The 23332-nt window shown below is 37.0% G+C and overlaps 1 protein-coding gene across 1 annotated transcript in view; it reads right to left on the reverse strand.

The window, feature by feature from the left end:
• RIT2 (Ras like without CAAX 2) overlaps positions 1–23332 on the reverse strand; it is a gene marked incomplete at both ends in the record, with an annotated part of 304767 nt that overhangs the window by 159200 nt on the left and 122235 nt on the right.

The raw sequence follows: 23332 nt of genomic DNA on the forward strand, positions 1-23332 counted from the left end.
TTTTAATGTGTTGTTGGATTTGGATTGATAGTATTTTGTTGAGGCTTTTTGTGTCTATGTTCATCAGTGATATTGGTCAGCAATTTCTTTAGTTATTTATGTATTTATGTATTTTATTTATTTATTTTTTTGTATCTTTGGTTTTGGTATCAGGTTGATGATGGCCTCATAGAATGAGTTTGGGAGTGTTCATTCTTCTGCAATTTTTTGGAATAGTTTCAGAAGGGTAGATGTTAACTCTTCTCTAAATGTTTGATAGAATTTACCTGTGAAGCCATCTGGCCCTGGACTTCTGTTTGTTGGAAGTTTTTAAGTCACAGTTTTAATTTCAGTAATTGTGATTTATCATTCATATTTTCTATTTTTTTTCCTGATTCAGTCTTGTGAGATTGTACATTTCTAAAGATTTATCTATTTCTTCTAGATTGTCTATCAGTGTGTAGCTATTCATAGTAGTCTCTTATGATCTTTTGTTTTTCTGTGGTGTCAGTTGTAACTGCTCCTTTTTCTCTTCTGATGTTATTGTTTTGGGCACACTTCCTTTTTTTCTTAATGGCTCTGGCTACAGGTTCATCAATTTTCTTTATCCTTTCAAAGAACCAGCTTTAATTTCATTGATCTTTTCTATTGTTTTATTCATTTCTATTTCATTTATTTCTGCTTGGATTTTTATGATTTCTTTCCTTCTACTAACTTTGGGTACTGCTTGTTCTTCTTTCTCTAGTTGCTTTAGGTGTAAGGTTAGGTTGTTATTTGTGATTTTCCTTGTTTCCTGATGTACAATTTTATTGCCATAGACTTCCCTCTTAGAACAGCTTTTGCCATGCCCCATAGGTTTTAGATCATTGTGCTTTCATTTTCATCCATCTCTAGGTACTTTTTAATTTCTTTTTTGATTTCTTCAGTGATCCACTGGCTGTTTAGTAGCATATGGTTAACCTCTATGTGTTTTTGGTTTTTCCTTGTAGTTGAATTCTAATCTCATAATGTTTTGGTAGGAAAAAATGCTGGATATGATTTCAATTTTCTTAAATTTGCCAAGGCTCATTTTGTAGCCCAGAATGTGATCAATCCTGGAGAATGTTCCATGTGTACTTGAGAAGAATGTGAATTCTGCTGCTTTTGAATGGAGTGCTTTATAAATATCAATTAAGTCCATCTGGTCTAATGTGTCATTTAAGGCCTGTGTTTTCTTATTGATATTCTGTCTGTATGATCCATCCATTGATGAAGGTGGGGTGTTAAATTCTCCCACTATTATTGTGTTAGTGTCCATTTCTCCTTTTATGGCCATTAGTATTTGCTTTATATTTTGGGGTTCTTCTATGTTGAGTGCATATATATTTATAATTGTTATATCTCCTTCTTGGATTGATCCCTTGATCATTATGTAGTTCCATCTTTGTCTCTTGTAACAGTCTTTATTTTAAAGTCTATTTTATCTAATATGTGAATTGATACTCCAGCTTTCTTCTGATTTCCATTTGCATGAAAATTGTTCCATTCCCTCATTTTCAGTATGCATGTGTCCCTATATCTGAAGGTGGTGTCTTATAGACAGCATATATACTGCTTTTATTTTGTATCCATTTGGCCAGTCTATGTCTTCCAGTTGGAGCATTTAATTCATTTAGACTTAAGGTAATTATTGATATGTAAGTTCCTATTACCATTTTCTTAATTGTTATGGATTTTTTTTGCAGGTTCTTTTTCTTCCCTTCCTCTTTTGTTCTCTTCTCTTGTGATTTTATGATGAAGTTTAGTGTTGTGTTTGGATTACTTTTTCTTTTTTCTGTATGTATCTATTGCAGATTTTCAGCCTGCCATATGGTGAGGTTTTGGTATAGCAGTCTATATATTTGTGTGGGGATGATTTCCTACCTTTACTTTATGTTTGCTTATAACAGTGAGCTTTTGCAATCCTAATGTCCTTGTTTCTAGTAGTGGCCCTTTCTTTTTGACTTAGAGAAGTTCCTTTAGCATTTGTTGCAAAGCTCATCTGGTGGCATTGAATTCTTTTAACTTTTGCTTCTCTGTAAAGCTTTTGATTTCTCCACCAAATCTGAATGAGAGCCTTGCTGGGTAGAGTATTCTTGGTTGTAGGTTCTTTCCGTTCATCACTTCAAATATATCATGCCACTTCCTTTTGGCCTGCAGAGTTTCTGCTGAAAAATTGGCTGATAACCTATGAGAGTTCCCTTGTATGTTATTTTTTGTTTTTCCCTTGTTGCTTTTAATATTTTTTCTTTGTCTTTATTTTTTGTCAGTTTTAATACTATGTGTCAGTGTGTTCCTCCTTGGGTTTATCCTGCTTGGGACTTTCTGTGATCCTGGCCTCAGGTGACTATTTCCTTTCCTATGTTAGGGAAATTTTCAGCTATTATCTTTTCAAATACTTTCTTAGGTCCTTCCTCTCTTTCTTCTCCTTCCAGGACCTTTATAATGCTAATGTTGGTACATTTTATGTGGTTCCAGAGGTCTCTTAGACAATCTTCATTTCTTTTCATTATTTTTTTCTCTTTATTCCTTTCTGCAGCAGTGATTTCTATCATTCTTCTTCCAGGTCACTTATCCATTCTTCTGCCTCAGTTACTCTGCTATTGATTCCTTTTAGTATATTTTTCATTTCAGTTATTATATTGCTCATCTCTGTTTGTTTGTTCTTTAGTTCTTCCAGGTCCTTGTTAACTATTTCTTGTATCTTCTTGATCCATGCCTCCATTCTTTTTCCAAGATCTTGAGTCATGTTCACTATCATTACTTTGAATTATTTTTTTCAGGTAGATTGCCTATCTGCACTTCACTTGGTTGTTCTTCTGGGGTTTTATCTTGTTCCTTCATCTGGGGACATATTCTCTGTGTCTCATTTTGTCTAACTTTCTGTGATTGTTGTTTCCATTCTGCAGGCTACAGGACTGTAGTTCTTCTCCTTCTCCTTCTCCTTCTTTCTGCTTCTGCTTCTGCTTCTGCTTCTGCTTCTCCTTCTTTTCTTCTTCTTCTTCTCCTTTTTTGGATTGTAGTTTTTCTTGCTTTGGCTGTTTGCTCTCTGGTGGATGAAGCTGTCTAAAAGGCTCGCACAGGCTTCCTGCTTCCTGCTTACTTGTGGATGGACATGGTCCTTTTCCCTCTGGTGGGCAGGGCCATGCTCAGGAAGACTTTAAGCAGCCTGTGTGCTGATGGGTGGTGCTGTGTTCCATCCTGTTGGTTGTTTGGTCTGAGGTGTCCCAGCACTGAAGCCTACAGGCTGTTGACTGGGGCTAGGTCTTGGGGATGAAATGTTGGCCTCCAGGAGGGCTCATGCTATGAGTACTGGCCAGAACTGCTGCTGTCAGTCTCTTTGTCCCCACAGTGAGCCACAGCACCCACCCCCCACAGCCGACCCTCTAATACTAGCAGGGAGGTGTGGCCCAGCCCCTTATGAAGTCACTGCTCTTTTCCCTGGGTCATGGTGTGCACAAGACCTTGTGTGTGCCCTCCAAGAGTGGAGTTTCTGTTTCCGCCAGTCCAATGGAATTCCTGCAATCAAACCCCACTTATCTTCAAAGCCGGATTCTCTGGGGGCTCCTCCTCCTATTGCAAGACCCCCAGGTCAAGAAGCCTGACGTGGGGCTCAGAACTTTCACTCCCATTGGAGAATTTCTTTGGTATAATTATTTTCAAGTTTGTGATTTCCCACCTGGTGGATATGGGATTTGATTTTATTGCAGTTGTGCCACTCCTACCATCTTGTAGTGGCTTCTTCTTTGTCTTTTAGTATAAGGTTTTTTTTGTAGGTTCCAGCTTTTTTTTTGTCTATGGCTGTTCAGCAGTTAATTGTGATCTTGGTGTTTTTATAAGAAGTGGTGAGCTCACATCCTCCTACTCTGCCATCTTGCAATGTCCTCCAGCTGAAATATTATTAATTAATAGTTGAGCTGGATAAGGGTTTTATTGGAATTCACTTTCAAAATTTTTAAGGCATTGCTTAATTGCTTTTAAAATCCTAGTTTTGCTATTATTATAAAGAAGGAACTATTTTCCATTATAATCACTTACTTTTGTATCACCTGATCTCTTTGTTTTGTTGGTCTTTTTGTTTCTGTAAAACAATCATTTTTGTTCTTTAAATTTTCTTTTAATAATTGTGTCTTTTTTTGTTTCATAGGTACAACTTTGTGCATGTGTGTCTCTGAGTATAGCATTGATAGTTGCTGTTGCTTTAGGTGTTCTTCTCCATTTCCAAATTGCTTTTTAAATGTTTGTTTTCATCTATAGCTTTCATGTTGAAGGCTTTTTTCAAATGACACCCAATCAGATGCAGTCTGATCATATTTAACAGTGGGGCATTAAAAAGCTGAAAAAAAAGATAAGAAACCGACTGCATGGGCAAGACTTTTTGATTTTGGGCTTCATATTGTGGTGATTGTTTGAGACTGAATGATTTAATTTTGATCTCAGTATATTTATAAGTGTTAGATTTTCATAAGTTGATCAATTTCTCCAGATAGACTGACTTCAATCTCCTGATACAGCTAGTAGATTTCTGGGAGTTGAGTGGGAAAAGAGTGCTAAGTCTTGCAACATACAGTATTCAAATATTGCCTTAATTTTTCTTTTTTGAGCACAACCCCACCTCCCGAACTTGATCCTGACACCAGTGATCCAGTCAATGATTCATCCTTGACAAATCTAACCATTTTCTACATGGGAAATGTGTAATAATATAGCTATATAATAAAAAGTAGGATATCTAGTATCACAAGTTCTTATACAGACTCCTAGCAATTCTCCTGTGAACTTCCCTATCTTCCACTCCATCTCCAGAGATACCTAAGGCCTTTTTGGAGTTATGTAGAATTTATCAGTTTCTTTTTCAATTTTCTCCACTGCTAGTTTAGGATATGCTTTCCAGCTTCCAAACTTTCATTGTTCATTTCCTATTTCTGTTTTCTTGATTCTTGTAAGCTTGTGCCTTTAAAAAATATCCTAACTATTGGTTTAGTGAAGTTCCAAGAGGGTTGAAAGTTTGTGTATGTATTCAATCTGTAGCTGAAACCACTCTGCCTTTCTTGAAACTGCTTTTTTTTTTTTGTCTTTGATATCTGCATCATTGTTCTCTCCTTATTCTTCTCCTTTTTTTATGGTTATTGTTCACATTTTCTGTCCTAGGTATTTATTCCTCCTCTATTCTATAAAACAATCATGTTCCTCAGAGTTTCCAATTTCCATGTCTTTCTTTCTCTGAAACTTCATCATACTTTAAATTCTTCATTATACGTTGATGACTGTGAAATCAAAATCTTGACCCTATTTTCCACCCCTCTGTTTCAGAACAGTGATTATAACTGCAAGTGCATGTGTCCAATAAATATTTCTTCCTCTCTTTACCTTTTTCCCATCTTCTGCAGACTTGCTGCCTCTCCGATACTTAGAAGCCCATTGTGAATGGCACCACAACCTATGCGCTAATAAAGCAAGCAAAATAAACAAATAACGGAAACTAGAAATTACTTAAATACCTTGCTTTCACATGTTTCCCTCATCTAATTACAATTGGCCAATAAATATCACTGACTTTGTTCTTTTAGTGATATCTTTCTTTCCCTTTCTCTCTCTATCCCTGCTTTCCCTTTGCTATTATCTTGTTCAGCTATTAACAACTCTTACTTTTTTTCTTATTATAATAGGCTCAGGCTTTGCCCCTTTGATTGATTCTTTATCTTGTCCCCAGAATGATAATTTCTAACATAAATAAAACTAAGTCACTCTCTTGGTTAATCCATCCAGTAATACTTTTTTGTCTAAATTCTTGTGTGAAAGTCCAAGTCTCTCCATCATCCTGCTCCTTAGTAACTCTCCACCTTCCTTGCTACCATTGCTTTCTCTCTCCTCTACATGCATGCAGAATTCCAGCAAATGACTTGAAGTGCTTCCAATTGTCTATACTTTTTCTCTACTCTGCATATGTGGTTCCTTTAGGTCTTCTTTATCTAACTAATCAAATAGATGCTTATAACAGCTTTATTCATAATTGCCAAATTTTGGAAGCAACCAAAATATCCTTTAGTACGTGGCTGGAAAAATAAATGTGATACATCCAGACAGTGAACTATTATTCAATATTAAAAAGAAATGAGCTATCAAGCCATGAAAAGACACAAAGGAATCTTATACTCATATTACGAAGTAAAAGAAGACAATCTGAAAAGGCTACATATTGTATGACTCCAACTATATGACATTATGGAAAAGACAAAAGTAGACAGTAAAAAGATCAGTGGTTTTTAAAGATAGTGTGGGGGTGAAGGCATGAAACACAGAGGATTCTTAGGGCAGTGAAACTATTCTGTATGTTACTACAGTGGTAGATACCTGTCATTATACATTTGTCAAAACCCATAGAATGTAGAGCACCAAGAGTGAACCCTAATATAAACTATGGACTTTGGGTAATAATGATATGTTAAGGTAGGTTCATCGGTTGTAATTAATGTACCACTCTGTTGTGAAATGTTGATAGTGGGAGTGGAGAAGGTTGTATGTGTGTGGGAAAAGGGAGTTTAGGGGAACTCTTAGTACTTTCCACTCAATATAAAACTGAACCTGGGGCTTCCCTGGTGGCGCAGTGGTTGAGAGTCCGCCTGCAGATGCAGGGGACACGCGTTCGTGCCCCGGTCCGGGAGGATCCCACATGCCGTGGAGCGGCTGGGCCCGTGAGCCATGGTCGCTGGGCCTGTGCGTCCGGAGCCTGCGCTCCGCAGGGGGAGAGGCCACAACAGTGAGAGGCCCGCATAACACACACAAAAAAAAAAAAAAAAAAAAAAAAAAAAACTGAACCTGTTCTAAGATATAAAATATTAATTTAAAATATATTAAAAATTGAAATGCATTTTAATATAAAGGGCAGCTCTTCTATCAATTGTGTTTGTTACATAAGAAGTTAATACATGCTATTTCACAAATAAGTGATATATTCTCTTTAAAAAACATTCAGGGTAACCAGCTTCCCTCAGTTATACTGATACAGAAGAGATTCTACTGACCCAACATTAACTCAATGTATTCACCAATGTACAGTTATAGTAAGTTAATTTAAATAATCTCTTTAGAACTAGGATTCTTTGTCTGTACCACAAGCTAAAATTTCCAACTTCACTTCACCCTAGATGGATTATATTATTTATAACATTATAATTATAGTAAAACGTGGTTTATTTAAATTACTTTCTTGCAAGGAAATAAAGTAGAATTACCATTGACTATACAATGCCATGGATATTTAATTTCTTAATATCCCTGCTATAATGGAAGACTTTTGATCTTGAATATATTAATTCAAAGGGGTTACCATAAGAAAGGTGATGGTTTTAGAGTATCCCAACTGGAAATTCTGTGATCTATTTCTTTTTAAATGGGTTAGTGAATGACAAATATGCCTTAAAGCTAAGGAGAAAAGCCATTTTGTGATGGACACATTATTGACAAGCTTCCTTTTAAAACTGTATACTGCTATCAAATATTTATACATATAATTACAAAAGGTTAACACACACTCTACCTTATGTAACATAAGCAGGCACGTGTGTTGACAATAAAGGGACAGAGGAATGCAGAAAGTACATTAGCTTGTATTGTTATTTATACTCTATTACTTTGAATAGAAAGTAGGGATAAGAATCATTTAATCAGATGTACACTTGTGCTATAAATTTGTTCTGTTTTGTTTTCTACAAAGGACATACACCTAAAATGATGAAACCTCTACCATCTCCTCCAAATTATGAGGCTCTTATTTTTTCATTTTTATTTTTTTATTATTTTTAACACACACACTGTATTTTATTTTTACAAGAGATAAATAAACTGACACCAAGCATTGTAAATGGATGACCACAACAAAAGCAACAATGATTGCAATTACCAAACATGAAACAAACTCATACTATGTCATAATATTGACATTCAGTCCAGTAATCTTCCACTGTAACAGCTCCTTTACTTTGCAGTGAAAATTGATTTGTATATTTTTTGCCTCCGAGTCCTTGTGGGATTTTATGAGACTCTTTGAGTGATTTATTTTAATTATCTTTAAATATATTGATAGGTTTATGCATAATGGTATTATGCATTATGCTACAATACAAGAAGCTGGGTGATTTGGGCACCATTTCTGGCTACCATTAAGATGAACTAAGGAAAATCATTTGACTTGAGTGGCTTCAACTTAAAAATGAGAGCTTTAGGATAGTTTTATTCTAAACTTGCCTCTCAACTCTAAGTTTCTATGTTCTTCATGGAGAAATAAACATGGCTACTCTTTATTTCGATTATTCCATAACATAATTCTATTATAAACAACATCCAAACAGAAATTTTCATCAAAGTTACCAGTAGCAAAAAAGAACAAAATAATGTGGCCAACAATAAGGATTTTAATTTCATTTTTATCTTGTTGTAAATAAGTTCTGTTTAATACTCTTTCCTAGGCAGCTTGAATCCTATTTGGCAAGAAACTTAGCTTTTGCAATTCTTTAAATGTGAAGGAAGAAATGGAGGGAGGGAACGCTTCTTAAGAGCCAACAGAAAGGTCCATAATATTTGCCTTTTTGGACATTTCTATGTAATGGTCAAGGTCATTAATATAGTTTGGTGTTTTAGACTCACTCAATATGGCCCCATATTCTCTTGGCTATGTTACCAAATCTCAAAAAAATATAAACATCAAATTAAAAATAATAAAGATAAATCAGTCTTCCTCTTCCTTATTAACCTTACATAAACACAGAGCTATATTAAGGAATAGGACAGCTGCCTGAGTTATAATTGTAGGATGGATATTAAAATTTCACTGGAAATAGACAAAATGAAGATATTTATGTTTACCAGAAGTTATGTTCAGTTTGTATTTGGAAAAAAGGTTTTGATAAGCCTTTTTAGGTGAAGGGGAAGCTTTGAGCCCTCCAACAGACATACTCAACTCGAAACAGATCATCATTCAATGACTTCAAAAGAGAAAGATCTGAATAACTTCAGAGTTTGTATTTGGTGAAGTTCAACGTATGTGGGCAGAGCAGAAGACAAGCAGGGACCGAGAACTGGTACAAGCAGTCCTTTTTCCTTTCCTTTCCTTAATGCTGCATTCAGCTTCAATCCTAAATCGAATACTTTACTCATATTTTAATAATAGTCATATGAATATCCATCAAACTTCCCAAGATATTCACATGCTTTTATGGAGTTGTCATATAGTCCTCTATCTCTATATTAAAAACATATAAAGAAGGATTATTATGACCGCTAAATAAATTATTCAATTAATTCAAATATTTTCTCCATATCTTATTTACACGGGCCGTATAAACCTTATCCAATGTTCTCACAAAACACTGTGTGTGGGTGTTTATAGCAGTTTTATTCATAGTTGCCAAAACTTGGAAGGAACCAAGCAACATCCAGATAAAGGAATATTATTCAACATTAAAAAGAAATGAACTAGCAAACCATGAAATGACATGAAAGAATCTTAAATTTTTATAACTAAGTGAAAGAAGCCAATATAAAAAAAACTGCATACTGTATGACTCCAACTATACACAATTCTGAAAAAGACAAAACTATGGAGACAGTAATATGATCAGTTTTTGCCAGTGGTTAGATGGAAGAGATGGATGAGCAGAGCACAGAAAATCCTTAGGCCAGTGAAACTCTTCTGTATGATACTGCAATAGAAAACACATGTCATTATACATTTTTCAGAACCCATATGTTGTATAACACAAGAGTAAACCTAATGTAAACTATGGACTTTGAGTGATAACAATGTTTCAGTGTAGGTTCATTGATTGTGACAAATGTATCGCTCTGGCGGAAGATGTTGATATTGGGGGAGATTATGATATTGGTGGGTCCAAGAGGTATATGGAAATTCTCCATGTGCAATTTTGCTGTGAAGCTAAAACTTCTCTAAAAAATGAAAACTATGAAAACAACAATAACAACAGTAAAAACAAACCTATCCATAATTAAGGGCCAAGATCAGAGTTACCTCTTGCTGAAGTTTATGCTCACATTCTTTGATCTACACCCTGAGTTTCCACTTCTGAGCTCTGTAGCAAATCTCGTCTGGAGCACTAATTTAGACCTCAGTATATATCTTGAAGTAGAGTACTTTGCATTGTTAAAAACTCTTTCATATATATAGACATTATTTTTTCAGCCCAAGTTAACATTTTTTTTTCTGTAAAATCTAACCCAGGGCTGGACTTACTATGATTAAGAAATTATCATGAATTAATGTATTTTAATACTAACTTACTTGGAGTCCATTGGATTATACTGATTCTTAAGCTATTAAAAAAATCTCTGTTCTCATAATATCTTAGTGCTCCAGAGGAAATAATCCTGTTTAGCAAGCTAGTATCTGCATTCCTAAAGGGTTTTGCCCATATTAAATTTATCTGCCATTGTGTGGCATGAAACTTAAATGTTCAGAATCTGGAGTTGTTTTGAATTCAAACAAAACACAACATATGACAATGCACCAAAGCCATTTGGGAAATAAAGTCACTTGAATTATGTCTATAAAATATGCATTAGTGACAAAATGCTTATGAGAAAACTAAGAATATTTACTTTTCATTGATATAAAAGTGCAAAATAAAATCAACTGCAATCGAAATACAGCTACACGTGGAACAACTCCTACAGAACACTTACTGAACGCTGGCAGAAGACCCCAGACCTCCCAAAAGGCAAGAAACTCCCCACATACCTGGGTAGGGCAAAGCGGAGAGATTCCCACACAGAGGATTGGTGCCGAACGGCACTCACCAGCCCGAGAGGCTTGTCTGCTCGCCCGCCGGGGCGCGCAGCGCTGGAAGCTGAGGCTCGGGCTTAGGTCAGAGCACAGAGAGAGGACTGGGGCTGGCGGCGAGAACTCAGCATGAAGGGGGCTAATGTGCCACAGCTAGCCGACAGGGAGTCCGGGAAAACTCTGGAGCTGCCGAAGAGGCAAGAGACTTTTTCTTCCCTCTTGGTTTCCTGGTGCGTGAGGAGAGGGAATTAAGAGCGCTGCTTAAAGGGGCTCCACAGACGGGCGCGAGTCGCGACTGAAAGCGCGGAGCCCAGTGACGGGCGTGGGACGCTGGGGCTGCTGCTGCTGCCGCCAAGAAGCCTGTGTGCAAGCGCAGGTCAATGCCCACACCGCCCTTCCGGGAGCCTGTGCAGCCCGCCACTGCCGGGGTCCCGGGATCCAGGGGCGGCTTCCCTGGGAGAACGCACGGCGCGCCTCGGGCTGGTGCAACCTCACGCCAACCTCTGCCGCTGCAGGCTCGCCCCGCACTCCGTGCCCCTCCCTCCCGCCCGGCCTGAGTGAGCAAGAGCCCCCGAAGCGGCTGCTCCTTTAACCCTGTCCTGTCTGAGTGACGAACAGATGCCCTCCGGCGACCTACACGCAGAGGCGGAGCCAAATCCAAAGAGGAGACCCAGGAACTGTGAGAACAAAGAAGAGAAAGGGAAACCTTTCCCAGCAGCCTCAGAAGCAGCGGATTAAAGCTCCACAATCAACTTGATGTACCCTGCATCTGTGGAATACATGAATGGACAACAAATCATCCCAAATTGAGGAGACAGGAGTCAGTGCTGTGCCTCTGAGGTGGGAGAGCCAACTTCAGGACACTGGTCCACAAGAGACCTCCCAGCTCCACATAATATCAGACGGCGAAAATCTTCCAGAGATCTCCATCTCAACACCAGCACCGAGCTTCACTCAACGACCAGCAAGCTACAGTGCTGGACACCCTATGCCAAACAACTAGCAAGACAGGAACACAACGCCACCCATTAGCAGACAGGTGGCCTAAAATCATAAAAAGTCCGCAGACACCGCAAAACACACCACCAGATGTGGACCTGCCCACCAGAAAGACAAGATCCAGCCTCATCCACCAGAACACAGGCACTAGTCCCCTCCACCAGGAAGCCTACACAACCAACTAAACCAACCTTAGCCACTGGGGACAGACACCAAAAACAACGGGAACTACGAACCGGCAGCCTGCAAAAAGGAGACCCCAAGCACAGTAAGATAAGCAAAATGAGAAGACAGAAAAACACACAGCAGGAGAAGGAGCAAGATAAAAACCCACCAGACCTAACAAATGAAGAGGTAATAGGCAGTCTACCTGAAAAAGAATTCAGAATAATGCTGGTAAAGATGATCCAAGATTCTAGTTCCCAGATCCAAAATCTTGGAAATAGAATAGACAAAATGCAAGAAACAGTTAACAAGGACCTAGAAGAACTAAAGATGAATGAAGCATCGATTAAAAACACAATAAATGAAATAAAAAATACTCTAGATGGGATCAATAGCAGAATAACTGAGGCAGAAGAACGGATAAGTGAGGTGGAAGATAAAAGAGTGGAAATAACTGCTGCAGAGCAAAATAAAGAAAAAAGAATGAAAAGAAGAGAGGACAGTCTCAGAGACCTCTGGGACAACATTAAACGCACCAACATTCGAATTATAGGGGTTCCAGAAGAAGAAGAGAAAAAGAAAGGGACTGAGAAAATATTTGAAGAGATTATAGTTGAAAACTTCCCTAATTTGGGAAAGGAAATAGTTAATCAAGTCCAGGAGGCACAGAGAGTCCCATACAGAATAAATCCAACGAGAAATACGCCAAGACACATATTAATCAAACTGTCAAAAATTAAACACAAAGAAATCATATTAAAAGCAGCAAGGCAAAAACAACAAATAACACACAAGGGAATCCCCATCAGGATAACAGCTGATCTCTCAGCAGAAACTCTACAAGCCAGAAGGGAGTGGCAGGACATAATTAAAGTGATGAAGGAGAAAAACCTGCAACCAAGATTACTCTACCCAGCAAGGATCTCATTCAGATATGATGGAGAAATTAAAACGTTTACAGACAAGCAAAAGCTGAGAGAGTTCAGCACCACCAAACCAGCTTTACAACAAATGCTAAAGGAACTTCTCTAGGCAAGAAACACAACAGAAGGAAAAGACCTACAATAACGAAGCCAAAACAATTAAGAAAATGGGAATAGGACATACATATCGATAATTACCTTAAATGTAAATGGACTAAATGCTCCCACCAAAAGATACTGATAGGCTGAATGGATACAAAAACAAGACCCATATATATGCTGTCTACAAGAGACCCACTTCAGACCTAGAGACACATACAGACTGAAAGTAAGGGGATGGAAAAAGAAAATCCATGCAAATGGAAATCAAAAGAAAGCTTGAGTAGCACTTCTCATATCAGACAAAATAAACTTTAAAATAAAGACTACTAGAAGAGACAAAGAAGGACACTACATAATGATCAAGGGATCGATCCAAGAAGAAGATATAACAATTGTAAATATTTATACACCCAACATAGGAGCACCTCAATACATAAGGCAAATACTAACAGCCATAAAAGGAGAAATCAACAGTAACACAATCATAGTAGGGGACATTAACACCCCACTTTCACCAATGGACAGATCATCCAAAATGAAAATAAATAAGGAAACACAAGCTTTAAATGATACATTAAACAAGATGGACTTAATTGATATTTATAGGACATTCCATCCAAAAACAACAGAATACACATTTTTCTCAAGTGCTCATGGAACATTCTCCAGGATAGATCATATCTTGGGTCACAAATCAAGCCTTGGTAAATTTAAGAAAATTGAAATTGTATCAAGTATCTTTTCCGACCACAATGCTATGAGACTAGATATCAATTACAGGAAAAGAGCTGTAAAAAATACAAACACATGGAGGCTAAACAATACACTACTTAATAACGAAGTGATCACTGAAGAAATCAAAGAGGAAATTAAAAAATACCTAGAAACAAATGAAAATGGAGACACGACGACCCAAAATCTAAGGGATGCAGCAAAACCAGTTCTAAGAGGAAAGTTTATAGCAATACAATCCCACCTTAAGAAACAGGAAACATCTCGAATAAACAACCTAACCTTGCACCTAAAGCAATTAGAGAAAGAAGAACAAAAACATCCCAAAGTTAGCAGAAGGAAAGAAATCATAAAGATCAGATCAGAAATAAATGAAAAAGAAATGAAGGAAACGATAGCAAAGATCAATCAAACTAAAAGCTGGTTCTTTGAGAAGATAAACAAAATAGACAAACCATTAGCCAGACTCATCAAGAAAAAAAGGGAGAAGACTCAAATCAATAGAATTAGAAATGAAAAAGGAGAAGAAACAACTGACACTGCAGAAATACAAAAGATCATGAGAGATTACTATAAGCAAATCTATGCCAATAAAATGGACAACCTGGAAGAAATGGACAAATTCTTAGAAATGCACAACCTGCCGAGACTGAACCAGGAAGAAATAGAAAATATGAACAGACCAATCACAAGCACTGAAATTGAAACTGTGATAAAAAATCTTCCAACAAACAAAAGCCCAGGACCAGATGGCTTCACAGGCGAATTCTATCAAGCATTTAGAGAAGAGATAACACCTATCCTTCTGAAACTCTTCCAAAATATAGCAGAGAGTGGAACACTCCCAAACTCATTCTACAACGCCACCGTCACCTTGATACCGAAACCAGACCAGGATGTCACAAAGAAAGAAAACAACATGCCAATATCACTGATGAACATAGATGGAAAATTCCTCAACAAAATACTAGCAAACAGAATCCAACAGCACATTAAAAGGATCATACACCATGATCAAGTGGGGTTTATTCCAGGAATGCAAGGATTCTTCAATATACGCAAATCAATCAATGTGATACACCATATTAACAAATTGAAGGAGAAAAACCATATGATCATCTCAATAGATGCAGAGAAAGCTTTCGACAAAATTCAACACCCATTTATGATAAAAACCCTGCAGAAAGTAGGTATAGAAGGAACTTTCCTCAACATAATAAAGGCCATATATGACAAACCCACAGCCAGCATCGTCCTCAATGGTGAAAAACTGAAACCATTTCCACTAAGATCAGGAGCAAGACAAGGCTGCCCACTCTCACCACTCTTATTCAACATAGTTTTGGAAGTTTTAGCCACAGCAATCAGAGAAAAAAAGGAAATAAAAGGAATCCAAATTGGAAAAGAAGAAGTAAAGCTGTCACTGTTTGCAGATGACATGATACTATACATAGAGAGTCCTAAAGATGCAACCAGAAAACTACTAGAGCTAATCAATGAATTTGGTAAAGTTGCAGGATACAAAATTAATGCACAGAAATCTCTGGCATTCCTATATACTAATGATGAAAAATCTGAAAATGAAATCCAGGAAACACTCCCATTTACCATTGCAACAAAAAGAATAAAATATCTAGGAATAAACCTACCTAAGGAGACAAAAGACTTGTATGCAGAAAATTATAAGACACTGATGAAAGAAATTAAAGATGATAGAAATAGATGGAGAGATGTACCATGTTCTTGGATTGGAAGAATCAACATTGTGAAAATGACTCTACTACCCAAAGCAATCTACAGATTCAATGCAATCCCTATCAAACTACCACTGGCATTTTTCACAGAACTAGAACAAAAAATTTCACAATTTGTATGGAAACACTAAAGACCCCGAATAGCCAAAGCAATCTTGAGAACGAAAAATGGAGCTGGAGGAATCAGCCTCCCTGATTTCAGACTATACTACAAAGCTACAGTAATCAAGACAGTATGGTACTGGCACAAAAACAGAAAGATAGATCAATGGAACAGGATTGAAAGCCCAGAGTTAAACGCACGGACATATGGTCACCTTATCTTTGATAAAGGAGGCAGGAATGTACAGTGGAGAAAGGACAGTCTCTTCAATAAGTGGTGCTGGGAAAACTGGATAGGGACATGTAAAAGTATGAGATTAGATCACTCCCTAACACCATACACAAAAATAAGCTCAAAATGAATTAAAGACCTAAATGTAAGGCCAGACACTATCAAACTCTTAGTGGAAAACATAGGCAGAACACTCTATGACATAAATCACAGCAAGATCCTTTTGGACCCACCTCCTAGAGAAATGGAAATAAAGACAAAAATAAACACATGGAACCTAATGAAACTTCAAAGCTTTTGCACAGCAAAGGAAACCATAAACAAGACCAAAAGAAAACCCTCAGAATGGGAGAAAATATTTGCCAATGAAGCAACTGACAAAGGATTAATCTCCAAAATTTATAAGCAGCTCAGGCAGCTCAATAACAAAAAAACAAACAATCCAATCCAAAAATGGGCAGAAGACCTAAATAGACATTTCTCCACAGAAGATATACAGACTGCCAACAAACACATGAAAGGATGCTCAACATCTTTACTCATTAGAGAAATGCAAATCAAAACTACAATGAGATATCATCTCACACCAGTCAGAATGGCCATCATCAAAAAATCTAGAAACAATAAATGCTAGAGAGGGTGTGGAAAAAAGGGAACACTCTTGCACTGCTGGTGGGAATGTGAATTGGTACAGCCGCTATGGAGAACGGTATGGAGGTTCCTTAAAAAACTACAAATAGAACTACCATATGACCTAGCAATCCCACTACTAGGCATATACCCTGAGAAAACCATAATTCAAAAAGAGACATGTACCAAAATGTTCATAGCAGCCCTATTTACAATAGCCCGGAGATGGAAACAACCTAAGTGTCCATCATCGGATGAATGGATAAAGAAGATGTGGCACATATATACAATGGAATATTACTTAGCCATAAAAAGAAATGAAATTGAGCTATTTGTAATGGGGTGGATAGACCTAGAGTGTGTCATACAGAGTGAAGTAAGTCAGAAAGAGAAAGACAAATACTGTATGCTAACACATATATATGGAATTTAAGAAAAAAAATGTCATGAAGAACATAGGTGTAAGACAGGAATAAAGACACAGACCTACTAGAGAATGGACTTGAGGATATGGGGAGGGGGAAGGGTAAGCTGTGACAAAGTGAAAGAGTGGCATGGACATATATACACTATGAAACGTAAGGTAGATAGCTAGTGGGAAGCAGCCGCATAGCACAGGGAGATCAGCTCGGTGCTTTGTGACCGCCTGGAGGTGTGGGATAGGGATGGTGGGAGGGAGACACAAAAGGGAGGGGATATGGAAACATATGTATATGTATAACTGATTAAATTTGTTATAAAGCAAAAAATATAAAAAAACAAAACAAACAAAAAAAAACAAAAAAAATAAGTGGAAGAGAAATAAATATTCTTCACATGTTAAAAAAAAATAAACAAGTGGGACTACATCATACTAAAAACTTTCTGCACAGCAAGAGAAACACCCAGCAAAATGAGAAGGCAATTTATGGAATGGGAGAAAATATTTGCAAACCATCTATCTAATAAGGGTTAATATCCAAAATATATAAGGAACTCATACAACTCAATAGCAAAAAATCAAAGAATCCAATTGAAAATGGGCAGACAACTTCAATAAACATTTTCCCAGTGAAGTCATACAAATGGCTAACAAGTATATGAAAAGATGGTGATTGCTTTTTTGTAGCCATTTACTTGTAACTCACCCTTTGTCTGGATACTTTTAACTCCTAAAGTAGTAATTTGTAATCGGTGTTTATGCTTGACTGTGCTTCTGAATAACTTATACAAAGTCTCTGATTGCATTTGGTGAATGTTAGATATAAAATAAAAACAAAATAAAACAATAAAAAAAATCACCTGCAATCCTGTTGTCTCATAAAAAGACCATCAAACATTCTATTTTGCCTGGGAATAGGTCTTCATACTAAATTCACAATATTGAGCTAGCAGAACTTTAGATTGTCCACTCTCAGAGAGGTCTAAATTAGGTTTGTCGAAGTGTGGGAACTAAGACTGAATATCTCTGCTTACTACTTTAGCCTCCAACAGGCTTTGAGGTAAAAAAAAAAAAATCATTACTACAGTATGGTGGACTTTATTGAAATTTTATTTCGTATACATGAGCAATGGACTTTAAAAATCCAAAGCTCAGGGCACTTGGAGATATTGGGTTTATACCAGGCTCTTTAAAAGCTAACTCTCTAATTGTAGGTTCTTAAAAAACATGAAGTTGTTTATATTAAAAAATGAAACATCATCTTTGAAATAGGTTTTTATGTGTTCCTGTTAGAAGGAAAATTCTATCTATAACAAAGATGGAAGAGAAGGAAGAAAGGAGTCAAAAATGGAGAAATCCAGTGATTTCTTTCTACCATGAGCTTGTGTACATCTCTTTCATTTTTATTTCTCTTCAGTCCTTTTTGTTCTCAGTCAAAACTCATATTAATAAAAGTGTTTTTACCTCATCAGATTAAAACAATTGACCCTGAAATATGAATGAACCATAGGATTAATCTCTTCACAAAATGTTCACATCTAAAAGATAAAATTTTAGAAACAGTAATTTATCAATTGAGAGATGGTGAGCTGTGTTCAGGACAATAAGCTTGATAAAACTCTCTGTCTATGTCAAAATTCTCAAGGCATCCAGTGGAAACAGGACAGCTTAGTTGAAGCCTTGCAGCTGTATATCATTCCTGTCACATCCTTATGTATATTATGTTGTCAGTGACTCATTAAAACAGGGACAAGAAGAGATGTTAGCATAGTAAAATATTGTCCATCAAATGGCATAGATGTTACAGACTATGTTTTTCTTGGAGAAATCATGCTGTTTCTTGAAGGAGTAAGTTAAGAACAATAAGGTTATTAGCAGAACTCCATTTAAAGTTAACTAATTTTTAAAAACTGATAAAATAATACTTTGATCAGTATATAGCCTGGGTTATGATAATAATGAAATACATCTTGAATATTTCTGATACTGGTAAATAATAGACTATAAAATCAACTCTAAAGAGGATTTAAAATAAGCAGCATTGTAGAGTCAAAATTAAGAAAATTTACAATTATAATCAACTTACATAAAATTATAGTGTGCTATGTGGAAAAAATGATACTGTGGTATGATAGAGCAATCACACTTTTTGGAATGTGATAGTTTTATGTACATAGATATACTTTTTAATAGTAGAAACCACTTTGTATGAAAAAACTTCAGGCACTAACCATAACTGCTCTAGGAATAGGGAAGCAATTTTAGCTAGGGATTACATGATTTCTGGTTTTGTCACTCCACCTAGTATGAGAGGGGAAACCTCAAGTATAAGTACTTGAGAGAGAGAATTTTCTCTTATCCTCAATGAGGAAATCTACAGATAATTTTATGATGAGGAATTAAACTTTGACATTTTAATCTCATGTAATCAGGTGTAGTATGTGAATGGGAAACTTCTCTCAAACATTTTTCACACCACCTCAATAGTTATGGTTTTCATTTTAGTGATTCTTTTTTTCCAGCCAACACTACATTGCCTTATATAGGAATACTCAGGCCTTCCAATATGTCCTTTACATTGCTGGCAATGATTACTATGTGTTACCAGTTAAGGACCACACATAAAATAAAATTTTCCCCTATGTTCTGACATTGAGAAAAATAAACATGTATTTTAGATTTTTGCTATTGAATACTGTTTAAATACATATTTTTCTTTATACTCTATGTCTTTTAATTTCGAAATTTGAGTTATTTGGTGACAGAAGTATATCTGAAAATAAAATTCAACATTAAAGTAACAGAACTTATAATACCAAAGTGAAAAGTCACCATGAAATAATGTGATTGGGTCTTCTGATTGAAGACATCTGAGAGATGAAGGACTTTAATTAAAATTAAGACCTGGATTCTTGCCCAGGATGATTGCTAAATATTTGTGTGATCTTAAGAGTGCCTTTTGTATTGGATAATCCTCATTGTCCCCTTCTATCAAGTGCAAAGTCTTAGGTGGCTATTAACTGACATAAATAAATCTCTCAGTCACAATATATAGAGGTAGAAGCAATTTGCCGAATAATATATACCTAGCAAATTATGAAATGGTATATATATATATATATATATATATATATATATATATATATATATATATATATATATATATATATATATATATATATATATATATATATATATATGGTTTAGAGAGTAACACACCAAACTGTTAACAGTGATTTTCTCTGGGATGGGAAGCAAGATAGGGCTGGGGCAGGTACATTGGGAGGCAGTCAAATCTAGTCTTTAGATTTATTGGTACGATTTTAAGTTTTAAAAAGAAAATTTGTTTTCATGCATAACTTCTAAGAAGAAATATATGGTCAGTTAATTTTCAACAAAGGAGGCAATAATATAAAATAGGGAAAATATAATCTCTTCAATAAATGGCACTGGGAATACTGGTTAACCAAATGCAAAAGAACAAAACTGGTTCTCTATCTTACACTATACAGAAAAGTCAGTTTAAAAAGAATTAAAGAGTTAAATATAACACCTGAAACCATAAAACTCCTAGAAGAAAGCATAGAGGTAAACTCCTTGACAATGGTCCTGGCAATGTTTTTTTTTTTTTTTTTTTTTTTTCGTACTGACACCAAAACAAAGGCAACAAAAGCAAAAATAAACAAGCAAGACTACATCAAACTAAAAGCTTATTTCTGGCTATGGAAACCATCTACAAAATGAAAAGAGAAATGGGAGAAAATATTTGCAAACCATATATCCAATACGGGGCTAATATCCAAAATATACAAAGAACTCATACAAATCTATATAGCAAAAAACCAAGTAACCTAATTTAAAAAATGGGCAAAGAACCTGAGTAGACGTTTTCCCAAAGAAGTATGCAAATGGCCAACAGGTACATGAAAAGACACTCAACATCACTAATCATCAGGGAAACACATATCAAAACCAAAATGAGATATCACCTCACACCTGTCAGGATGTCTATTGTCAAAAAGACAAGAAGAGAGACCTTCAAGATGGCAGAAAAGAAAGACGTGATGATCACCTTCCTCCCCACAAATACATCAGAAATACATCTATATGTGGAAAAACTCCTACAGAACACCTACTAAACACTGGCAGAAGAACTCAGACTTCCCAAAAGGCAAAAAACTCCCCACGTACCTGGGTAGGGCAAAATAAAAAAGAAAAAACACAGACAAAAGAAGAGGGACAGGACCTGCACCACTGGGATGGAGCTGTGAAGGAGGAAAATATTCCACACACTAGGAAGCCCCTTTACTGGCAGAGACAGGTGGTAGCAGTGGGGGGGGTAAGCTTTGGAGCCATGGAGGAGAGCTCAGCAACAGGGGTGCAGGGAGCAAAGTGGACACATTTCCACACAGAGGATAGGTGCTGACCAGACCTCACCAGCCTGAGGGGTTTGTCTGCTTACCCACCAGGGTGGGTGAGGGTTGGGAGCTGAGGCTCAGCTTTCAGAATTCAGGTCCCAGGGAGAAGACTGAGGTTGGCTGTGTGAAGACAGCCTGAAGGGGTTTAGTGTGTTACAGCTAGCAAGGAGGGAGTCTGGGGAAAAGTCTGTACCTGCCTAAGAGGTAAGAGAAAATTGTTTCTGGGTGCATGAGGAGAGGGAATTCAAAGCACCACCCAAATGAGCTCCAGAGATGGGCCCAAGCCACGGCTATCAGTGTGGACAACAGAGACGGGCATGACACAAGAAGGCTCCTCCTGCAGCCACCGAGAAACCTGTGTGAAAGCACAGGTCAATATCCACACCTCCCCTCTCAGGAGACTGTGCAGCCTGCCACTGCCAGCGTCCTGTGATACAGGGACAACTTCCCTGGGAGAACATGGTGCACATCAGGGTGTTGCAATGTCATGCTGACCTCTGCCACCACAGGTTTGCCCTGCATTACATACCCATCCCTCCCCATGGCCTGAGTGAGCCAGAGCCCCCTAATCAGCTGCTACTTTAACCCGGTCCTGTCTGAGCAAAGAACAGAAACCCTCAGGTGACCTACACACAGAGGCGGAGCCAAATCCAAAGCTGAACCCCAGGAGCTGTGTGAACAAAGAACAGAAAGGGAAATCTCTCACAGCAACGTCAGGAGCAGCAGATGAAATCTCCACAATCAACTTGATTTACCCTGCACCTGTGGAATACCTGAATTTTTTTTTCCTTTTTCTCTTTGTGAGTGTGTATATGTATGCTTCTTTGTGTGATTTTGTCTGTATAGCTTTGCTTTTACCATTTGTCCCAAGGTTCTGTCTTTCCTTCTTTTTTTTTTTTTAGGATAATTTTTAGCACTGATTACAATTGATGGATTTCTTTTTTTCAGTTTGGTTGCTCTCTTCATCCTTTCTTTTTTTATTACTTTTTAATTATTTTATTTATTTTTTATTTTAATAACTTTATTTTTTCTTTCTTTATTTATTTTCCCCCTTTTCTTCTGAGCCATGAGGCTGACAGTGGACTGGTGCTCTGGCCAGTCATCAGGGTTCTGCCTCTGAGGTGGGAGAGCCGAGATCAGGACATTGTTTCACCAGACACTGACCAGCTCCACATAATATCAAATGGTGAAAGTTCCCCCAGAGAATTCCATATCAAAGTTAAGATCCAGATCCACACAATGACCAGCAAGCTATAGTGCTGGAAACGCAATGCCAAACAACTAGCAAGACTGGAACACAAACCCACCCATTAGCAGAGAGGCTGCATAAAATCATAAGGTCACAGAAACACCAAAACATGCCACTGGATGCAGTGCTTCTGACCAGAAACACAAAATCCAGCTTCATCCACCAAAACACAGGTACTAGTCCCCTCCATCAGGAAACCTACACAACACACTGAGCAAACCATAGCCACTGGAGGCAGACATTAAGAACAACGGGTATTACCAACCTGCAGCCTGTGAAAAGGAGACCCCAAACTCAATAAGTAAAGCAAAATAAGAAGACAGAGAAACACACAGCAGATGAAGAAGCAAGGTAAAAACTCACGAGACCGAACAAATGAAGAGGAAATAGGCAATCTACCTGAAAAAGAAATCAGAGTAATGATAGTAAAGATGATCCAAAATCTTGGAAATAGAATGGAGAAAATGCAAAAGACGTTTAACAAGGACCTAGAAGAATTAAAGAGCAAACAAACAATGATGAACAACACAATAAATGAAATTAAAAATTCTCTAGAAGGGATCAAAAGCAGAATAAGTGAGGCAGAAGAACTAATGGATGACCTGGAAGATAAAATAGTGGTAATAACTACCACAGAGCAGAAAAAAGAAAAAAAAAATAAAAAGAGTTGAAGACAGTCTCAGAGATCCCTGGGACAACATTAAATGCACCAACATTCTAATTATAGGGGTCTCAGAAGAAAAAGAGAAACAGAAAGACTGAGAAAATATTTGAAGAGATTATAGATGAAAACTTCCTTAATATGGTAAAGGA

This window comes from Mesoplodon bidens (assembly GCF_964165515.1).
Source record: "Mesoplodon bidens genome assembly, chromosome: 13".
Taxonomy (NCBI): domain Eukaryota; kingdom Metazoa; phylum Chordata; class Mammalia; order Artiodactyla; family Ziphiidae; genus Mesoplodon; species Mesoplodon bidens.